We start from the raw sequence: 22302 nt of genomic DNA, 5'->3' as shown, positions 1-22302 counted from the left end.
TACTGTTTTTTGATTTTGAAATGTTTTATTGTCTTTAGATTTATAGTCGGAAAATAGCAAAATGCTAATGCTATATGTTTAAAAAACCGACTCAAAATAAAGATTCTTATATGTAAGCAGTCCACGTCAATTCTATCAACTCCAGCAGATGTACCCTTAGCCCACCGTTACGGTACGAATGACGAGATTTAGAAGCGTCAAAAGTCACGTGACACACAACCCAAACATTACGAACATGAAATTATTCACGTCCGCAAACAGTTGTCATTTTACTTCGCAAAGGAAAGTACTTTAATGATTAATTAATTGAATACAGGTATGTATATCGTTAAACATTATTTTTCTGTACTTTAGTTGTTCTCTATTGAAACTGCTTTAGGAAAACTGCGAAGTCCTAGCTTTTGACAGCCGATTCGTACCCAAAAATATTCATACTAAAGTTAATAAAATTTGAAAGAGATAGTACTGTATTGCGGTCACATGTCATAATCAAGTCGTGTACTTCAGGAACATCTCTGATGTTGATTTATTATGTTTATCTTCTAGTACTGCCATATCTCAAAGTCTTGAAACATCTGTATTAAATTTAAAAGGGATACTGATAGTAGGTTTATAGGTCTGCTGTTGGGTTAACTCTTAAGGACTTTAGCAACATGGTTGGAGTGTCTGCCAGCAGATCAAGAGGTCCAGGGTTTAAGCCTTAGTAGAGAGCTTGGTAATTTCTCTCCAAGGGTTTACTTTAATGGCGACAAGGATGTTTGATGGACTCGTGCTTTGAGCAGCTGCATAGAGGCAGGGTTCCCATTCATGTAAATATGTACGTTTTTCACGCATGAATGTCGATCTGAAACGTACAGAAAATAGCTCCTGTACTTATTATCACGCAATTAAGTTGCCAACCAGGAAGTTGCTAAATTGTTCTAGATCAAAACAACAGCAAACATACAATGCAGTCAATCCGAAAGTAGCTGAAAAATGAACAGTTTGTGGAATTCCAGTGTCTATTTTTAGTCGTGCCGGGTGTTACTCGACTGGTTCTGTGTTAAATATTTAATGCGCAAGTTATGAATAGAAAATTGTAGCGACAGTCTGACACGTGGTATTTTTTTGACTTTTGAGTGACATAATCGATTGCTGTCTGCACATGCGAGAAAAAGAACCAAACTAAACTAACTGATTAATTTGATAAACAGCTAGGGCAGGCGATGTTAACAGCCGAGCTGAAAGGTGTTATGTATGAATCATTAATATCAAAGACTGATACGTCAGCAACAAATAATGGTAATTGCATAGCATGTAAACAAAAGTAATAAAATATTTCTGATATTAGTTTCACAGGTGCCCGTCCAATCTTGGTGCCCATATGGGTGCCGCCCCCTCAAAAAAAGTTAAAAACCACTGTTTTAATCCTAAAATGAAAAAAAAAATTGAAAAACAAAAATCCCTATATCGACGCCTCAGAATTATAAGGGCGTAATGAAAATCATAGTTTTGCAAAACGAAAAAACTGTCTGTGACAATAGCCTTAACCTATAAAATAAGTGTAGTGACCCTTCTGTATAACACTGTAAGTGCAGATACGCCTTCTAATTACTATGGTTTTGAAAACTTTACTTCAGCCCTTTTTTATCTTGAATTAGGTCATACGCAGTTGTAACCAAAAAAAAAATTATATAGGATTATGCCCCTTGGTAGTAGTTCAAAAATTATAAATTCATAAAGGGTAACAACACTACACCTTAATCTGGAGCGTGAATACTCTTACATGAAAAGTGCTGTGTGCTGTAACCTATGGAGTTTACTGACCACGTGTGGAACAACAAATGTCCATTCAGAACAGAAGGCTCCTTACTGCCATTACACATCATGATTATAAATTTAGTAAACACAATCTTTTCACCTAGTCACAACTTAAATAATTTAAAACATTAATCAAAGCCACTTTTCTAGACACATGCAAATAACATTGACAGCGCCTTTTTTGCAACAAGTAGAAACCTATGCTGTTCTTGGTTTGAATCTAAATGTAAGTATTTAAGTTGTATCAGTAGAATATTTGTTTCTGTTTTCTAAATGCCGATGTGTAAACAGCAACATAGCTGCATGGTACTGACCGACATTTGGTGTTCCACAGCTTGTCTAGTGTCACGTGTTACACTAGCGACTAATTATAAACTGAATATATATAATTTCCTAGCTTCTGCTTTGATTTTAACGGTATCAAGAATTTTCCTTAAGCTAGTTTGCTTCTGATGTTTGACAAGATTTGTAATGTTTGTTGAACCATTAATCAATAAAATCAACAGATAACATAATTCTATGCTGTCCTATTGTACCCAGCTGTTTGAACAACAAACTTTATGACCTTTACCCAGCGTTTAAAAGGTCGTTTAAAACTGTCACAACCACTCGACCTAGAGTGGTTATGGATCGGAACCCAAATTGAGCATAGCTGCAGTTGAAGCTGACCTTTCCACACCACCTAGGTCCAACTTAAAATAATTCAACCCAAATGTCAAAAACTAACAATTTTGTCTAAACACTGTTTACCTTGTCTCAACTATGTTTTAAACCTTGTCTCAGACTACCAGGTTCAGACTTAAGCCAACATGTTTTACACGACGACACTAAAAATTGCTACAGAGGCACCCAGAGGATGTAGCCGAAGCTGCAAATATGTAGGGTGCCTCACCTAAATTATTATTACCAAAGTCCCAGTTGTAATTATGGCTTATTTATTATAAATTATTTCTCCAGTTTCTCTTCGATGTGCACTCTTTGAGCTCCCAGGACGATCTGCCCAAACTGGATGCGCAGTGTGTATTTATATGGCCGTATGACGTCACTCGCCTACGGAAATACCTCTGACTTTTACATAGACTGCTGTATAGTAATACAATTTACCGAAATGCACTTAAAGTGCGACAGGACCAATTTCGCGACACTAGTAAACTTCCATAGCGTTACAGTAACACAAGCACCTTTTCCATGTAAGAGTATAAAATTATATAGGAAAAAAAATTCAAAAAAATTGTTTTTTTCGTTTTTAGATTAAAACAGTGGTTTTTAACTTTTTTTTTCTTCTTTTTAAGGGGCCGGCGCCAGTATGGGCACCAAGACTAGACGGGCACCTGTAATTAGTTTTATTGTATTTTAATAATACATGTCAACATTAATAATGCTAGAGCTTTGTGCAAAACTATTATGTTTAAAGTATGAAATAAACTAGTTTTGCACTAAACCCTTAAATTTTATAATAATAGTAGAAATGAAGTTCTATTAATCTAAATATCAAAACCCCCTACTTTCACCCCCAGTTTAATGACCTAGGGGGTATAAAAACCCCCACAGTCACTAAAAGTCTGGTGGGAACCCTGTAGAGGGTCATTCTGGAAGGCTAGTTAGCTCTGAAAATTAAAGAGGGAGAAGTGTAGTCTACAACTACATCGGTACAACCAACAATTGGTTTCCGATTATGACTGGTCGGCGCTGTCAGAGAGACAGTTGTTACAGAAATTTAGTGTATTACAGTATTAATAGTAAAAGATAAAAGGACAGTATGCTACAGTTAAAATAGGACAGAATGAAAGAATTACATAGTGACCACCACCAGCCTCTCCTTAGAGATACTGAGGCTGGGGCTAGCTTTGACTGATGTGGGGAGGGAGTTCCAGAGACAGATGGTTCTAGGGAAATAAGAGTTGGCAAAGTATTGGGTGCTGGAATAAGGGATCAAGTAGTTCAGATTTCTAGTGGGGGTCAGGTAACCGTGGTCAGTTGCGACGGTCTGGGTCCTTATTTTGTAAAACAAAAGTAGTGAACAGTTTAACCTGCGATACTGGAGTGTTTTCCATTCTAGGGATTTCAACATTTCAGTTACACTGCTTGTGTAGTTGTAGTCATTCATTACATACCTAGCTGCTGACCTTTGGACCTGTTCCAAGTTTATGGGTGAGAGATTTCTGCCAGGGATGCCACACACTTGAACAGTATTCTAACTTGGGGCGGACGTAGGTGGTGTATGCGGCTTGTTTAACGGTTAAATTAACCTTAATGTTGTCTGTCTTGACATTTCTCTTGATAAATCGAAGGGAAGAGGTTGCCTTAGAGGTTATGTTCTCTATATGTTGTGACCAGTTCAAATCATTGGAGATAGTTATTCCTAGGTACTTAGCTGATGAGGTGGACTTTAACTCTGTGTTGTGTAATCTGTAGGGATAAATAATGGGATTTCTCTTCCTACTTACTCTAAGGACTTAACATTTGTCACTGTTAAATTCCATTTGCCAGACTCTTTCCCATGTTTCTAATTTATGGAGATCTTCTTGTGATAGTAGGTTTATAGGCCACTTTCAACAGCCTTGCTGTTGGATTAACCCTTTAGTGTCATGGTTAAGAGTTTCCGCCTAAGGATCATGAGGTCTGGGGTTCGAGTCCCAATAGGGAGTAAATTGAAATGAGAGAGGGGCTAAGACTACGCTTAAACCCCTCTATGTCAGATATCAAGATGGTAGTACTGGGTAGGTTGTTCCAAAGAACGACTGTGTAAGAAAAGAAGGAATAATTGTAATAGCTGGCAGAGGTGTAAATTTGCCTGAAGGAAAGGGGGTGCATGTGGCATATCATTCTCAAGGGCACCACAAGATATGATGGAACTGGCACTGCCGCCAAACTGCACATAATTTTGTAAAACTGTTAAACATTGTCAGTTTGGTCTCGTAATGTCTTCCACCAAGACGTTCATGTAGCATGCTGGTGACACTGTCATAACAAGAATAGTTAATTTAACCCAATGCCAACGGGCTGCTCTGTGTTAAAACTTCTACCTTGATTATATTTGATTGTGGATGAGGGCTCCAGACAGAAGAAGTCTGTGGTCTAACTAGTGTTTTGTAGGCAACTTCTCTGATGTTTTGGTTTTTCTTCTGAATGTTTCTGTGAAGGAAGCCAAGAGTTATATTAGCATTATCCCTTAGCCTGCTGCAGGCGAATTTAACAGCCTTTGCAAACAGCTTGGAACCAGATCAGACGCCGATTAAATCGGCGTCTGATCAGGTTCCAAGCTGTTTGCTACTCTGACAATATTTCTTCCAATTTTGGAGCGAATTGAATGAACTTTACAATTTTAGCAGACGACATTTCATGCAGACGACAATTTATCTAGCATGCTAAAGGTTATAGTAATTTTGTCTATATGTTTATTCCATTGATAGGTCTGCTGATATGTTCACTCCTAAATACTTGGGGCTGTCAACTGCTTCTAAAATATGTCCAATGATGTAACATGTAATTAAAAGAAAATGATTGCCTCCTTTTAGTTATATTTAAAACAACACATTTACTTGGATTAAATTCCATGTCCCAAAGTTCTTCCCATTTGACCAGCTTGTCTAAATCATCTTGGAGAGTCTGGCAGTCAGGCATATTTTTAATTGCTAAATTACGGCAGTGTCATCTGCAAACAAACTTGTCATGTTATTTTGTGTGTGTATGTGTGTTAGGAGTTAACGTCTTTTTATGCCCCCACTTTGGGGGGGCATATAGATTTGCCCTTGTCTGTCTGTCCTTCCGTCCGTCCTTCTGAGAATGTTGTGTCCCGCCTAGCTCCAAAAGTATTTAACGTAGGGTCACAAAACTTTACAGGAATGTTGGTCAGCATGTGTAGTTGTGCACCTGGGGTTTCGCGTCCGGATTCATTCAGTCATGTAGAAGTTATGGCCCCAGACTTTGTAAAAATTGGTCATTTTAGTGTTGTGTCGCACCTAGCTCCAAAAGTATATGACATAGAGTCACAAAACTTTACAGGAATGTTGGTCAGCATGTGTAGTTGTGCACCTGGGGTTTCATGTCCGGATTCATTCAGTCTTGTAGGAGTATAATAGCCCCTGACTTAGTTAAAAATTGGTCATTTTAATGTTGTGTCGTGCATAGCTCCAAAAGTATTTGACCTAGAGTCACCAAAGTTTACAGGAATGTTGGTCAGCATGTGCAGTTGTGCACCTGGGGTTTTGCATCCGGATTCATTCAGTCATGTAGGAGTTATGGCACCTGACTTAGTTAAAAATCGGTCATTTTAATGTTGTGTTGCCCGTAGCTCCAAAAGTATTTGACCTAGAATCACCAAAGTTTACAGGAATGTTGGTCAGCATGTGCAATTATGCACCAGGGGTTTCGCGTCCGGATTTATATAGTAGTGTAGGAGTTATGGCTTCTGACCTGGGAAAAAATTGTCATTTTAATGTCATGTAGTGGGGGCATCTGTGTCCCATGGACAAATTTCTAGTTTCAACAATTTTTCAATCATATAAACGTAGCAATGAGCACAATACCCAACTTTATAGTGCTGCCTCACTGGAATATCATGCTGTAGATACGTTATATTATACTGACACCAGGCTGACCAGTCCTAGCACTATCCTCTTAATGTTGAGCACCAGTCGAGGAAGCTACTAGTACTGTCCTTTACGTCTTTGGTATGACGTGGCCAGGGATCCAACCCACGATCTCCCGCACTCGAAGCGGCGCTCTACCACTAGGTGGTTGTGAGATCTTATTTCGCAGAGTAGGTCACTTATATATAAAGGAAAAAGTAAGGGCCAAGAATTGATCCTTGTGGTATGCTGGATGTTTAAAACTGGGACCTCTGTTGAAGAATCACCTTCTAATACGACTGTTTGGGTTCTACAGGTCTATTGAAAAAAGACTTGTGTTGTTAACGCCATGTTCCTGTAATTTATATAAAAGTTTTAGATGACTGACCTTAACAAATGCTTTACTAAAATCTAATAAAGTTGTCTTTTCTCGTATTTCTTGCCAGATGATCAACTACCAGTAGTTGTAGAAGCTGTGTCTCACAAACCATGCTGTAAATCATAAAGAATGTTGTTTTTATTAATATGAGCTGTTACATTGGAGGCCACGATATGTTCGAAAACTCTACATGTTCAAAGAATACATGTTAAAGAAAAAGGTCTACAATTTGCAGGGTCTTCCTTGTCTCCCTTCTTGAATAGTGGTATTACATCACATTTACTTTATGTATGGCATAATTGTAATATTATTTTCTGAAAGAAAAAGTAGAAGCTAGATTAATGTTGGGAATAGGTGAGAGACAAGACTGAGAAAGGTAAATGGTGACATGGGAGTAAATATGGATTGGAACTGTCTGTTTAATATATGTTTTCTGTTTTGGTGGTGCTTGAAGTTCTATCAAATAGTGTAGGATTCCCAGGGTGTCCTGTTTGTCATTTTTGATGAGACTGAAAAGTTTTTCGGTTTTAAGTTTGCTGTTACTGGTGTCTTTTCCTCACCTAGTTCTTTCATACCTAAAATGTTCTCTATATAATTACTTTAAGATGATTTAATTTGTCCCTTGATCTCGTTTTTTCAGGTTAACAAAGGTTGCTGTAGACATGCTATTTTTATCTTTCTTATGTCTGAAATAAAATTTATCCATTTTCCGCATTAGTCGTTTGATGGACTGTGTAATCCAAGGTATAAAGATGTTTTAGTACCAGTTCTTTTAATGGAAATAAAATCTGAAATGCCTTTGGATATGTTGTTAGAGAAAATTGTTGTTTGACTTGGTAGTCTGTGTTCAGACCCTGTGTTTTGTTCACAGGAGATAACTCCTTAGGCTTTTCAAATTTTGTATAATTATGGCCCTTTTCTTCTCAAAACAAAGGTATAACCAGAGCCAAAACTGATGAAAGTCAGAATATTTAACAGAATTATTTTTTCTAGAAAAAAAGATTATCTAGTCGGTAGCCAGACTACCGACCAACTTGGAAGTATGATTTTCCATGATGTCATTTTTAGCTCATCTGATTTTTTGAAAAAAAATGATGAGTTATTGTCATCACTTGAGCGGTTGTCGGCGTCGGCGTCTGCGTCGGCGTTGCCTGGTTAAGTTTTATGTTTAGGTCAGCTTTTCTCCTAAACTATCAAAGCTATTGCTTTGAAACTTGGAATACTTGTTCACCATCATAAGCTGACCCTGTATAGCAAGAAACATAACTCCATCTTGCTTTTTGCAAGATTTATGGCCCCTTTTGTACTTAGAAAATATCAGATTTCTTGGTTAAGTTTTATGTTTAGGTCAACTTTTCTCCTAAACTATCAAAGCTTTTGCTTTGAAACTTGGAATCTTGTTCACCATCATAAGCAGACCCTGTACATCAAGAAACATAACTCCATCTTGCTTTTTGCAAGAATTATTGCCCCTTTTGGACTTAGAAAAATCATTTTCTTGGTTGAATATTATGTTTAAGTCAACTTTTCTCATAAACTATCAAAGCTATTGCTTTAAAACTTGCAACAGTTTTTCACCATCATAAGTGGACACTGTACATCAAGAAACATAACTCTATCCTGCTTTTTGCAAGAGTGATGGCCCTTTTTAGACTTAGAAAATCATGGGTAGGACAATATTTCTATTATACAAAAAAATCAGATGAGCATCAGCACCCGCAAGGCGGTGCTCTTGTTTACATGGTCCATATGCTGCTTGAGATAAATAAATATAAATTAAAGCAAACTTGATTATAAAGTACGTTAGACAAACTTTTTCAAACTATAAACAAATTGATGGGTCAGTGCAACATGGTCGTAACTTGATTTTTTTACCAAATACACTTTTTTACATAATTTGCCTTATTTAACATAAAAACATCACTTGTTAAAATATCTAAATCACATTCTTAAAATTAAAGTGATAAAAGTAAAATTGTCAAAAGGTTGTATCTCAGGAAGACACTTTCAGTCAGTGCAACATGGTCGTAACTCAAAATACGTCTTTGTTGCACAGAGTTAGTATGCTATTTCACTTTGAAATTTCTGTGCAACATGGTTGTAACTCACAAAGTGTAACATATTACAATGGTTAAATGATAAATAATGATTATTTTTGTTTTTAAACAACTTAGAAAATGGTATTTATAATACTACAAAATTAATATTGTTACCATATTTTATCAATGTAAAGTGGTGTTAAGAATTTATTGACCAACATGTTTAGGATTTTACCAAAACACTTACTCTGTTAACTATTTCTCAGCAAAACGTCTTCCAAATTCAATATTTTTTAGCATCAGAAGCCCTATTCATAATGTCTTGACTTAAAAAAAGGCACCTTTTTATACTTGTAATTATTAAATAAACTTTCCTTTATGCAAGTTTCATGTAAAACTGTGAAAGGATAACAATGAAATAACATTTTTCCTTTTTGTATGCATATTTCCATGAATTGTGCAAAATACAAAATGTTAGTATTAAAAGTGGAAATTTTTCTGTGCTATAAGTGAAGCATGAGTTCTGCTTGTAAAGCTCGTATTCCGGTAAGTTTTATTTGGATATACAGAAGATTTTGTTGGGTATATCGAATATTTGTATAAGTCATTAAACCACTAAAACATAAATGAATTGACCAGCATTTACATTTAAATTTAATGAAGGATTTACTTGATTTTTATGTTGCAAAACACCAACATAAAGGCCTGGCTGATCAAGGGCCATGGCCCGTGCTCCCCCTATACCCCCCAGTGACTTAAACTCATCGAAGTTGCATGCAAACAAATAATTTTTCTCAATATATAGACCCAAAACTGCACCAGAGGCCACCATTGCATGCCTGCATTTCAAAATTTCCAGGAGGGGAGATGCTCCCGAGCCCATAACAGGAGGGAAGTATCCCCTCCCATATCACAACATATAGACGGAAAAATGCACTTGAGGCCAATATGTCTCCCACACCACTGTGTGGTGGGAGACATATTGATTTACTCCTGTCTGTCCATCCGTCCGTCTATCACAAATCTTGTCCACACTCTTTTTAAGTCGAACAGTTCTCATCCGATCTTCCCCAAACTTGAAAAAAATGTGTCTGACAATAAGTCCTCAGCCAAGTTTGATAACTAGCCAAATCAGCCCAGGCACTTTGGAAGTATGGCCCTTGAAACATTGGTTTTTGATAAACAAAGCACTGAAAGTCTGATTGGATTGTATTTGATAATCAAAGCACTGGAAGTCTGATTAGGTTGTATCAAAGCTCTGAAAGTCTGATTGGGTTGTTTTTGATAATCAAAGCACTGGAAGTCTGATTGGGAATTAAGAATATATAGGGTGTAGGGTTTACACTTGAATATTTCTCGTCCGATCTTATACTACTATTCAGATGATTTGGCAGTTGTTGGAGACATGCACTTTTCTCAAAAGCAGCTCTAGTTTCATACCTAAATTTCAAAAACTTCCAGAGGAGACCCTTTCCCACTCCCCAAATAGGAAGGAGGTATTATACCAAATAGGAAGGAGTTATCCCCTCCTGTACTTCAAAATTTAGACCCAGAAATGCACAAGAGGCAACCATTTCATACCTAAATTACAGAAATTTCCAGGGGAGAGCCCCTCCCCTCTCTCCTCACTTGAGTCTCACTAACAGGAGGGAGGGCTAATCTCTTGTACCTCAAAATTCAGACCCAAAAATGCACAAGAAGCCAGTATTTCATAACTATGTTTAAAATATTTCTAGGGGGAAACCCTCTGAACCCCTTCTCTACATTTATATCCCCTTCTCTAGGGGCCTCCGTGGCCGAGTGGTTACAGTCGTTGCCCCTCATCGATGTGGGTTCGAAACCTCATTTGGGGCGTAGAATTCTTCACGTGAGGAAGCCATCCAGCTGGCTTACGGAAGGTCGGTGGTTCTACCCAGGTGCCCGCTCGTGATGAAATTGTGCACGGAGGGGCACCTGGGGTCTTCCTCCACCATTAAAGCTGGAAAGTCGCCATATGATCTAAAATTGTGTCGGTGCGACGTTAAACCCAACAAAAAATAAATCCCCTTCTCTTCCTTTACATTTAAACCCAATTGCACCTGAGGCCACCATTTCATATCTATATTAAAAAAGAAAATCCAGGGAGAGATCCACCTGACCCCCTTAACAGGAGGGAGGTATCCCATCATGTACCTCAAAGTTGTGACCCAAAAGGCACTAAAGGCTTCCATTTTATACCTATATTCCAGAGGGAGACTCCCCTGACCAACCTAACAGGAGGTGGGGACCCTCTTAATACCTGAAAATTTAGACAAAAAATATGAATCAGAGGCTGCCATTTCATACATATATTACAAAATTTTCCAGGAACAGACCATACTGACATTCAAATTTTACATCAGGTGTATGGCATCATTTTTGATTTTAGTTTCATGTGACTGTGTTGTTGTGTTTATCATGACATTGTTCTTTAAATTGTTTAAGTGTAGATTTTTATGTAATAAAAAGACTTTTAGACTTGTATCAAGAAGCATGCTCATGTTCTTTTGCAGAATAGTATTGTGCTCCTGTTGCCTGCATTATTTATGCTGCAGAACCGGTGCATATTTCTTGATGAAAATCTAATAACTAAACACAGACATATTCAAATACCTTAGACCTTAAAGGCTCATATTGCCTATATTCTATAAAATATGCAAATATCTTGTACTTTAAAGACCCTCGGTGTCTACATACTGTAAAATATTCAAGTACCTTTGACCAGTCAAGCACTTATTGTCCATTTACAGTGACTGTGAAATACTGAAATAACTTCGACCATAAAAGCTCTCAGAGCCTATATTCAGTAAAATATGTAAATATTTTGGACCAGTCAAGTTTCTATTGTCCTTTTACTGTAAAATAATGAAATAAGTTTGACCATAAAGGCTCCCAGTGCCTAAATTCAGTAAAATATTCAAGTACCTTTGATCAGTCAACCTCTTATAATGTCCATTTACTGTATAATACTGAAACAACATTGAATACTAAAACTCTCAGTGCCTACGTTCAGTAAACTATGCAAATATCTTGGACCAAGTCAAGCTCTTATTGTCTTTTTACTGTAAAATACTTTTAAATAATTTAAAATGTGTTTTTGTAGTAGTACATTTTTATTTCTACATAATATATGATTTTTTGGACATTTTTGCGAGCAAAAACAAGTCATTGAAAGTACAGAAAAAGATAAATGGATATGCTTAAAAATACTGATTTAATAGTCTTTTGAATAAACATCTCTGTTATGAATTATCTCCAATAAATTATTTGTTATCATTTAGTTACGACCTTGTTGCACTAAGTTTTTGACAAAATTTCCACACATTTCAGCGCAACATGGTCGTAACTGGAAAACTTTCAAATAACTCCTCAGTGAACATTTTTTTGACATTTTTTCCCATAGTATTGTAGTTATTGTTTTTATTTGATAAAAATAATATAGATTGTATTGTTTTTCATTACATCATTTGAATACAAAAATATTTTTTGCTTCTCCTGTAAAGTTTTCAAAAAATGAGTTACGACCGTGTTGCACTGACCCATCGAAATGAAATTGTTCTCAGGTGCTGAGCTGAAAAATGGGCATGAATTTATTAACAGTGTGTATAGAACTTAGGAAGTTAAATTGCAGAGGCCAGTCCAACAATCCATTAACTAAAATTTTCAAATTTATAAATAAATTAATGCTCAACATTGTTTGGTGTTGATAGTAGGCCAGGCATATTAAAGTACAATCATCATGATCATGAGATTTACTAAAATTGGCACTTTAAAGGTTTGAAAGTTGGATGAGAAATTTTGTTCTCAAAATCCAAATTTAAAGTGTTGGTTGTCCAAGGACATCACGTAAGTTCATACATTCTGATGAAACACAATCTTTTATTCTTGACAGATTGGTACCTAATTAATCATTAACTGGATTGAGCAGTGTCAGTTCATAAGAAACCAATCATACTCCATCTTTATTTAAAGTAGAAGGTAAACGTGTTTATTAGTATAAAAATTCCCCTTTTCCTTTTTGATGCCATAAATCTAAATAATTTCGAAGTGTGTTGTAATTTACAAAGATATATGGGGAACATAAATATTTTGCTCTCGATCACAATTCTTACTTTATTTTTCAAAATTGAATTAAAGAAATGGATAATTTATTTTATTTATTGCTTTTTTTTTCTTTAGTAGTTCAAAATTGAAAGACACAGTACCATCTTTTGTGTTGTAACTAATGGACCAGACAGAGGAAATAGTTGAATAATTGGCTATTCGACCATTCTACAGTGCTATCAAGATCAGTGAGAATGTCTTTTAGAGATATTTGACAGACCAATAATACCATGCAAACCTGATAACAGTATACATACTGTTATCCTGTAACTGTGAAGGAACATATTTAAGGTTTAAAATGTAGGACTAACTATATATCATATGACTGGGCATGTCATGCCTAATTTATTATTTCTCAATGGTATTATTGCTAGGGTCAATATCTAGAATAAACAATTGAAATGGTTGGCTGAAGTTTCTATTGTAGGTGAATCCTTCTACCAAAGTAAAACTAACCGGTATGTAAAGTAATATGTTAATTACTTAAATATATAATTATATACCGGTATGTAGGTAAAATGTTAAATTGGATTTTAGAGTAAATCAGTAAGATCTATTTGTCCATTTTGAATAATGTGTCATTAAGTGTCAGTGATATATAAATGTGCATATTATTGGAGAAAGCAAACAGATACAGATATTTCATTGTTGGAAATTAAATTTGAAATATTGATGCGGAAAGTAAGATAAATTGGAAATTTATGTATGTGTAGTAATAGAGTAAAACTACATCTATAGGTCTGACAGATCAAGGACAGGATGGTCCATTTGTAAGTGGAAGTGGCATTCTGGGTAACTTTGAACAGGTAATTGAACAGAAAGTCATAGATTTAAATATAAAACATTATCTACCCAGTAAATCAAAATTGTTAACAGAAAAATAGTGCAGTGGTTAGTTAAAAGCTACAGAATAAAATGATACCATCCTCTTTCAGAATATACTCTTGTTAAACCTTGCATGTTTTGCAGTAACACGGGTGGTAAACGCGCAATCCAATTCCCGCCGGGAATACGCTTAAAATGGGTTGCGCAACGTCCGGTGCTGGTGTTGCGCGTAAAAAAAGACGAAATTGAGGTATGTGAAGTAATGTTTTTGCTTAGTATGAGACAAGAATAAATTTTCTCGAAAAAAGCAAAATGCTATTCGACACAAATATGATAATACATCATATGTGTAAAATATCTGGTTTGTAATTTATGATTCGGCTCTATTATCACGAAAACTCAGGCGACAAGAAGCGTGAAAAAAGTATGAAATCAACAAAAATGGAAGTTTCTGACCTCATATGCCTAATCTGAGGACATCTGATGCTTTTTATGATAACTAAACTGTTTTGAAGTAACGAATATCAAAATTATTTGCTTCAGATCCTGCTTACGGGGACATAATGGACAAAAAAATAATCGGGAATGGGGTTGCGCACCGCGAATGGAGTTGCTCGTATACATCATAATGTATATAATGTATACGCGCAACTCCATTCCCGGGGCGCAACCCCATTCTGATTACTTTTTGCCAATCTTTCCCCCAAAAGCAACATTTCATTCAAGTGTATGTAATATCCATGACTGTTTTACACGTGTTTGATCATTAGAAGCATCACATTTCCAGAAAGAAGGCACAAGAGTTAGAAAATTTGCATTTTTCATGATTCCATGCTTTTTTGACAGCTCGAGCCAGCAGAGTTTTCGTGATAACAGAGCTGATTCTTAAATTAATAAGTTGGTATTTCACACATATGATCTTTATTCATTTTTGTGTCGAATAGCATTTTGCTTTTTTTCGAAAGCACTCGTAAATGTGTCATTATTTACAAAAACAAAAACCCACCTACCTCGATTTTGTACATATTGATGCGCAACACCAGCACCGGAAGTCGCACAACCCATTTTTAGCGTATTCCCAGTGGGAATTGGATTGCGCGTTTACCACCCGTGAGTAAGCTTTGTCTGTTAAGCTGTACAAATTAGATTTTATTGAGAAAAAATATGTGGAAAAATGCAGTTACCATGGCATTTCCTTATTTATGTCTCCCCCCCTCTGGGGGAGACATATTGTTTTTGCCTTGTCCGTCCGTCTGTACGTCACACTTCATTTCTGAGCAATAACTGGAGAACCATTTGACTTAGAACCTTCAAACTTCATAGGGTTGTAGGGCTGCTGGAGTAGACGACCCCTTGTTTTTGGGGTCACTCCGTCAAAGGTCAAGGTCACAGGGGCCTGAACATTGAAAACCATTTCCGATCAATAACTAGAGAACCACTTGACCCAGAATGTTGAAACTTCATAGGATGATTGGTCATGAAGAGTAGATGACCCCTATTGATTTTGGGGTCACTCCATTAGAGGTCAAGGTTACAGGGATCTGAACATTGAAAACCATTTCCGATCAATAACTAGAGAACCACTTGACCCAGAATGTTGAAACTTCATAGGATGATTGTACATGTAAAGTAGATAACCCTTATCGATTTTGGGGTCACTCTGTTAAAGGTCAAGGTCACAGGGGCATTAGCATTGAAAACCATTTCTGGTCAGTAACTTGAGAACCACTTGACCCAGAATGTTGAAACTTAATAGGATGATTGGTCATGCAGAGTAGATGACCCCTGACGATTTTGGGATCACTCTATTAAAGGTCAAGGACACAGGGGTCTGAACATGGAAAACCATTTCCAATCAATAACTTGAGAACCTCTCGACCCAGAATGTTGAAACTTCATAGGATGATTGTTCATGCAGAGTAAATGACCCCTATTGTTTTTGGGGTCACTCCGTTAAAGGTCAAGGCCACAGGGGCTTGAACATTGATAACCAGTTCCGATCAATAACTTGAGAACCACTTGACCCAGAACGTTGAAACTTCATAGGATGATTGAACATGCAGAGTAGATGACCCCTATTGATTTTGGGGTCAGTCTATTAAAGGTCAAGGTCACAGTGGCCTGTTCATGTAAAATCATTTTTTGGAAATAACTTGAGAACCACTTGATCTAGAATGTTGAAACTTAATAGGATAATTGGACATGCAGAGTAGATGACCCCTATTTATTTTGAGGTCACTTGATCAAAGGTCAAGGTCACAGGAGCCTGAACAGTGACTTGAGAACCACTAGGCCAAGAGTGTTGAAATTTAGCTGGATGACTGGACATGCCAAGTAGATAATCCCTATTGCAGCCAACCATCAGTGTCTCTTTGACTTTCGCTCCTGACCCCTATTGACTTCTTGCCTATAGGACTGTGTATTGGGGGAGACATGCGCTTTTTTACAAAAGCATTTTCTAGTTTGTATTGTTTTACTATTAACATTTTAAAACTGTCTTCTGTATATGAAACTATCATTTCTTTATGTTCAAGTTCTTGTTTTTGTCCTGTGGGGTGGGGATGGGGTCTTTGACCCTTCAGCAGTAGCTGTTTTACTCTATGTTATATACAGCTTTGTTCTGGGATGAATCATTCATGTTGGGTATCATACAACAATAACTTCACCTTGGAAATAGTAGTGTACAATTTTGATTTAAAATAAAAGCTAGCATAAGTGTAAATATATACTGTTCAGGTAGCTCAGTTGGTAGACATCTAAAAGACTATGACTCGGGAAGTAACACGTTCACTTCTCAGTGGCAATTTGAAAAAAGGCAACTTGTGTCACATCTTTGTTATCTGTCTGATGCATGTGGGTTTTTTTGTGACGGGCGGTAGGTACCATTGATACCAAGTTGCTCCCCTTGATTATTATGCGAGTCACTGAAACTTCTATGTATAACAAGGATAATTACGAAAGGTCTGTTTTTGTTTTATTTATTTAACATGCCAACATGCAGATAGGGTTCTTCCTAAATATTCAATACTAGGCACACCTGTTAAAGAATGAAATATTTAAATAGTATGACACTAAACAGTTTGAATCCTCTAACTATACAAAATTGTTACAATTAAGTACAGTAACTGATAGCGGAATATAAGCTCACTCGGACAGCCATAGTGTGTAACAGAAAGACTGTTGAAAAAATGTGCAAAACCAAGAAATATTATTATGCAAATATTTTTAAAAAATTACATGAAAAAACTCTGAATTGTAAGCATTCAGCTATGCACGCTGGTTTCTCCTTTATTTCAGTACTACCAATCTATTTTTGTCTGCAGATATATCATGTGTTTATCACATTTAGGACATTTTCAATTTTTGAAATTCTGCTGAGCTCTCGTCTATTTATGATTACATCAAGTGTGTCAGAAGCGTGTTTTTATTTGACAAAACTTGATGAATGTAACAGAAAACCAGACAGTTTCCATTAACAAAGCCATCTATGTTCATATTCTCCATTATAGTTCTTGAAAATAATGAAGATTTAACATGCTTCTCACTTTCTGGGAAAGCACTTGTTTAATGAATTTCCTGAAAGATGATGTGGTTACAGGCCTCAAAGTGCTCACTACCAGACACAGGGGAGAATACAGTGATAATGTTTATATTATGGATCCAGCTACAAGAGATAATTGACAACATTTTATTTGATGCATGCTCTTTCAGTATAATTATTATTTAGATGTGAAATCTGTTTTGATGTATGTGCTTTCACTTTTATTTTGCATTACAGTCTGAAATAGAATTAATAAAATTTGAGTGCATATCTTGTCTAAAAACAAGGTTCTTCCCAGTGTTTATATGCCTGTGAAGCAGACTGCTTGTTTTATATGAACACAAATGACAGGGTATGGGGGAAGGGTCTGGGTGAGGGGAAAGTGGGTGGCATCCACAGACGTTGTCAACACTCTGACTTGAGCAGTTCACCAAACTAGGTCAGAAAGTTCATGGGAAAAATATCTCAGCAGCTAGATAGTCCGAGTAGCTCTTGAGTTGTGGGCCTTGAATTACTTAAAATTGACAATTACTAATTAAAAATATTTTTCTTGAAATAAAACCATATATATATAGAAGTATCTCTTAAAAAAACTAGGTCATCTAGCTAGATAGGCTTTGTATCCCTAGGGTAATGGCCACAGGATTTATCAACATTGCAAAAATGGACTGTGTCCTCTCATCGACTAGAGTGCTTTTTCTTTATCTACAGAATGGGTATCTTTATAAAATCTAAGCCACGTTTGATAACCAACCAGTTTGAATAAGTGTCCCCAGAGTTATGACCCTTGAATTAGTCAAAATTGCGAATACTAAGTCTTGAGTGTCTGCGCTTTAAGTAGAGTGAACATTCAAGTTTCATTTGCTTTGACATGTTTATATTGTGACAGAGGATGGAATTAGCTTATTTTTTTTATGCCCCCAGACATATAGCGAGCATACTGTCCGTTTGTCTGTCTGTAAGAACCAGATCGCTTACAACCCACATTAATGACCTGATTTAATTCATACTCACACTCAGCTGTTCTTGTGGCAAGACTGATCTATATATAAATGACCATGACCTTCATATGACCTTCACCTTTAAACTTAAAACTTTAACTGTTATCATGCTGGACACGATTGATTCTGCCTTTGCGACCAGTGCAGATCATGATTGGCCTGCACATCCATGCTGTCTGATCATGATCTGCACTGTTCACCATTCAGTCAGTAACTTCTTAGTTTTAATGTTATTTGTAGTCTCAGCTCTAAAAGGGCAGGGTGCTGCCAAAAAAGGGCAGGGTGCTGTTTTTAACAGGAAAGTTACCGTAGTTGCGTTTCTATATGTTTATCTATAAAGTTAATATTATATTCATTACATTTATGATTACTGTACACTTATCAAAGAATAAAGTGGTAAAAGGTATCTTCCTAAGACCAGTAACAGAGTTTACAAAGAGTTTTTACATTACTTTATATTTCTGGTCAAAACATTCAAGCTTTTTTCCTAAAAAATGTCCCATAGGATGTCAGCTTATTACATGTATATCATAATTATTTTATATGCCATTTAAGTTTGAAACCAAAATCATGTTACAACATATCAAAAAGGTCTGTTTCATCTAGGTTACATTTATAAACAAATACATGTACTTATCAAAAGTCATGTTATATTGATTAGGTCTATTGTTAATATATTTCATTAACAGAAAATTGCTAAAAAAGTCTGTAAAAAACATATTCAAAATGTACTATCCGGATACTGGTACACTTTATGAATATCGTCTGAAAGTGGTTTTTACTCAGTTTATTTGATCCATTTGGGTAAACCAGAGATAGTTCCTCAGATTTTGATGTTACTTATCATAAAAAAAATATGCTTATAGTGAGCTTTTTTGAAGAATTATGGAAAAATTGCATACAACATCGGGTGTAATTAGAATCGTGAAGGGACATTCTAAACTTACTTTTGCTTTCGTAATTCATTAAAATTTGTGCATTTTCCGGTTGAAATTACGGTATGATCATACTACATTGGTGTATTCTTATTATGTACTAAACAATTGTCGAATTTAAGGCTTGCATGAAGAAATCTTACAGGGCATTTTTCACGTGCTCGGTAATCAGCTGGCAGCTTACGGGCAATACATTAATTGGCGCCAATTTGACAGTACACAGGATCAATACTCTTTATCAATTAGTGTTAACACTTCACTGATTCTTGTTGCCTGTGTGCACTCGCCGTGACATAATTTGCTGATAAAAAAATCGGCCAGGCATGTCTACAGGATAAATGGCGGAATTTAGCAAAAGATCAAAGGTAGGAGGGCACATTTTAAGGGCAGCATGGCGGCAGTTCAAAAGGGCAGGGTGGGGCGCCCGGCTGCGTCGCTCTAGAAATTACACTATAGTTTGCACCCCTTTCAACAGTTAATGGTACTGCCCAAATTGAAAGATGGACAAGTTCATTATAGAAATTCAGCAGGGTAAGGGTTAATAAACAAAATTTTTGGTCCTGCAGCTAACATAAATGACACAATGTAGTTCATACACGCACTCAACAAAACTAATGTGGCATGACCTACAAACGAACCTACATATAGATTACCACTTGACCATCATATGATTTTCTCCCTTAGACTTAAACCCTCAAAAAATTCACATCTTTGGTCAATTTCTTCTTGGGGGTGGGGGGTGCATGATATTGGTGTTTGAAAACGCAGCTCCTTGTTTTAACCTCAGCTCAGCTGTTGTGGTAGGTTTATTTTTCACTTGTAGTTTGACCACTTATATAACGCATTGTTTACTTGCAAATTTATGTCTAGTACAGACTGTAACAGTGCCATCTTGTACTTATATTTAATTTTTAAATTTAATATATTATGTCCTGAAGTATGTTCATAACATGATAAATTTCTGTGATAAACCGTGGCTTCCTGGACACAGTTTATGATCTATCTAGACTTTAAGTTAATTTAACATACATTTTAAAGGTGATGTGTTGTTGCTTAGTTACTTACAGAAAGTATTAATTAATAAAATCATTTATATTAAAAATAATTGTGCATGATTCTGAAAACATTTCAGCAAGAAATAAAATACTCTAGATATTTTTTTTTCATTTCCCGAAAATGTTTAAGGGCAATATTTTGCATTAGTGCTCGAAATTGCCCTGAGAAAAGCTTAGTACTTAGCGATAACAATAATAATCTAAGCTTTCCAGCAAAGTTGTCCATTTTCAGCTGGACATTTTGAAATGTTTCAAATAGTTACAGTTTTTGTTATCACCCTTTGATTGCATCATGAGGTGACTTCCTAGGACAAGTTACATAACTCTGGCTTTAGATTTGTCAATATTTTGCCCTTTTTCAGCATCAAATTTCAGGTTAATCATTTTGTTTTGCATGTAAGCAGGTTTCTCAGAAATTACTAGGCTAAATGCTTTTAAACTTCACACGATTATATGACACCTAACATGGCATATATGTTGCATATTACACATTTGCAAAATTTTGCCCCTAGATTTTTACATTGAAGTTTTGTGATAATTTTGCATGTGAGCATGTTTCTCAGGAATTACTTTCAGTATATTTTGTTTTTTATTGACTGATTGAATGGATCAAAGTATCTAGTTAGAAGGGTCATTATTAGAAATTAAACTGAAAAAAAAATCGACTGTTAAGAAAAAAAATTGAAATTCAGGAAAAATGGGTAGAAATATACAGCTGTTTTACCTAAAGTACCTCAGATTGAAAATAACATATGTAAGTATTTTAAGAAGTAAATTGTTTACATGGTAAGGACCACTGACTGAATAGTAATAATATTATAAGAAAATTATCGTTTTAGAATTAATTTGTATAAATTATATAGGAGGAGATGAATTTCTAATGTCTGGAGAGACAGTGCGGTACTTTAGAAATTAATTTAAAAAGATACTGCGTTTCTATGCGACAAGCTATTTCATAGAGAGTTCATATTACCGTCAGTACTAGAATTTAAGTAACTTATTTATTGATCCAATCATATTTTATCTGACGGGGAATTAAAAGTGACATGATTCCGAGTAAGTCGTAATTACTGTAAAGGACTTGTGTTGTGACTGCACGCAATGAAAATATTCCCAATAAAATCTGATTGTACTTCATATGATTGGAAAATAAGTAAGATATAGATTAAAAGATAACATCAGAAGTGTGTGGGAAAGTATAGAGTATATTTTTTTACCAGCTGCTGCCAGCCTGTATTTTGACATGCTATTGATTGGAGTATCCAGTTGGACATTAGTAAGAAATTTCATTTGAAAACTGCATTTAGACAAAAATAGTTGTCAGAAATGGGAGATTTCTTGTCAAAATAGAGTGATTGGATTTATGACATTTATCACAAAGACTTAACACAGCTTTTCCAAGATTTATATGTTCTAAAAATAGGATGTATTTATTTTGTTTGTATTTACAAATGGTTTTTCACTTCAGTCAGTACCACATTGGACAGTCACATGCTTTAATGAGAAAAATATTGTTCTATTGTTTTATTGTCCGCAAAAAACAAAACTTTTCTCGGATAGTCTTCATTGTTTTGTTTGGGATATATTGAGAAACAATCTGTCACATGTTGAGAAGTGTTTCTAATTTCTTCCTACATCATTATCTTGATTTGTTTTACAAAACAAGATAAAGTAGTGTAAACTTTTGTTTATTTATGATAAGGATGAGTCATTAAAAGCTGGATAATAAAAAGTATTATAAATAGTTATATAATGATGGTTGTTTGCGACATCAAGGACACTAATTTCGCTTACCTATTTATATGACTGTACTTTGCTTTTGAGTATGTTAATTATATGAAATTCTGAGATTCTTAAATCAGGGATGTAATATTAATGCATTTGAGGAAGCCATCTATATAGTTTACCAAAGATATAGTTGTATCCAAGTGCCTGCTCTGCAAGAAAAACTGACCATAGTTTAACTGTTGGAATACGCATGTAATGGAAGCGGTTTGTTTATGTTTTCATTTAACAGTTAATTTTCAATTGGGT

The 22302-nt window shown here is 35.7% G+C and overlaps 1 protein-coding gene across 4 annotated transcripts in view; it reads left to right on the top strand.

Moving 5' to 3' along the window:
* The first annotated feature begins 208 nt into the window (after window positions 1–208).
* Window positions 209–22302, top strand: part of LOC123552029 (transmembrane protein 45B-like) — a 39453-nt gene continuing 17359 nt past the window's right edge. The window contains exon 1 of one of the 4 annotated variants that reach the window (XM_045341404.2): window positions 209–316. The gene's annotated coding sequence lies outside the window, so the exon portion shown is untranslated. Of the gene's footprint in view, window positions 317–13572; window positions 13718–21844; window positions 22261–22302 lie in introns of those variants that run through there. The other 3 variants (XM_053541555.1, XM_045341408.2, XM_045341406.2) reach the window with 3 other exon arrangements.

This window comes from Mercenaria mercenaria, chromosome 4 (genome assembly GCF_021730395.1).
Source record: "Mercenaria mercenaria strain notata chromosome 4, MADL_Memer_1, whole genome shotgun sequence".
Taxonomy (NCBI): domain Eukaryota; kingdom Metazoa; phylum Mollusca; class Bivalvia; order Venerida; family Veneridae; genus Mercenaria; species Mercenaria mercenaria.
Note: the sequence above shows the minus strand (reverse complement) of the source record. Positions and strands in the feature narration are given on the sequence as shown.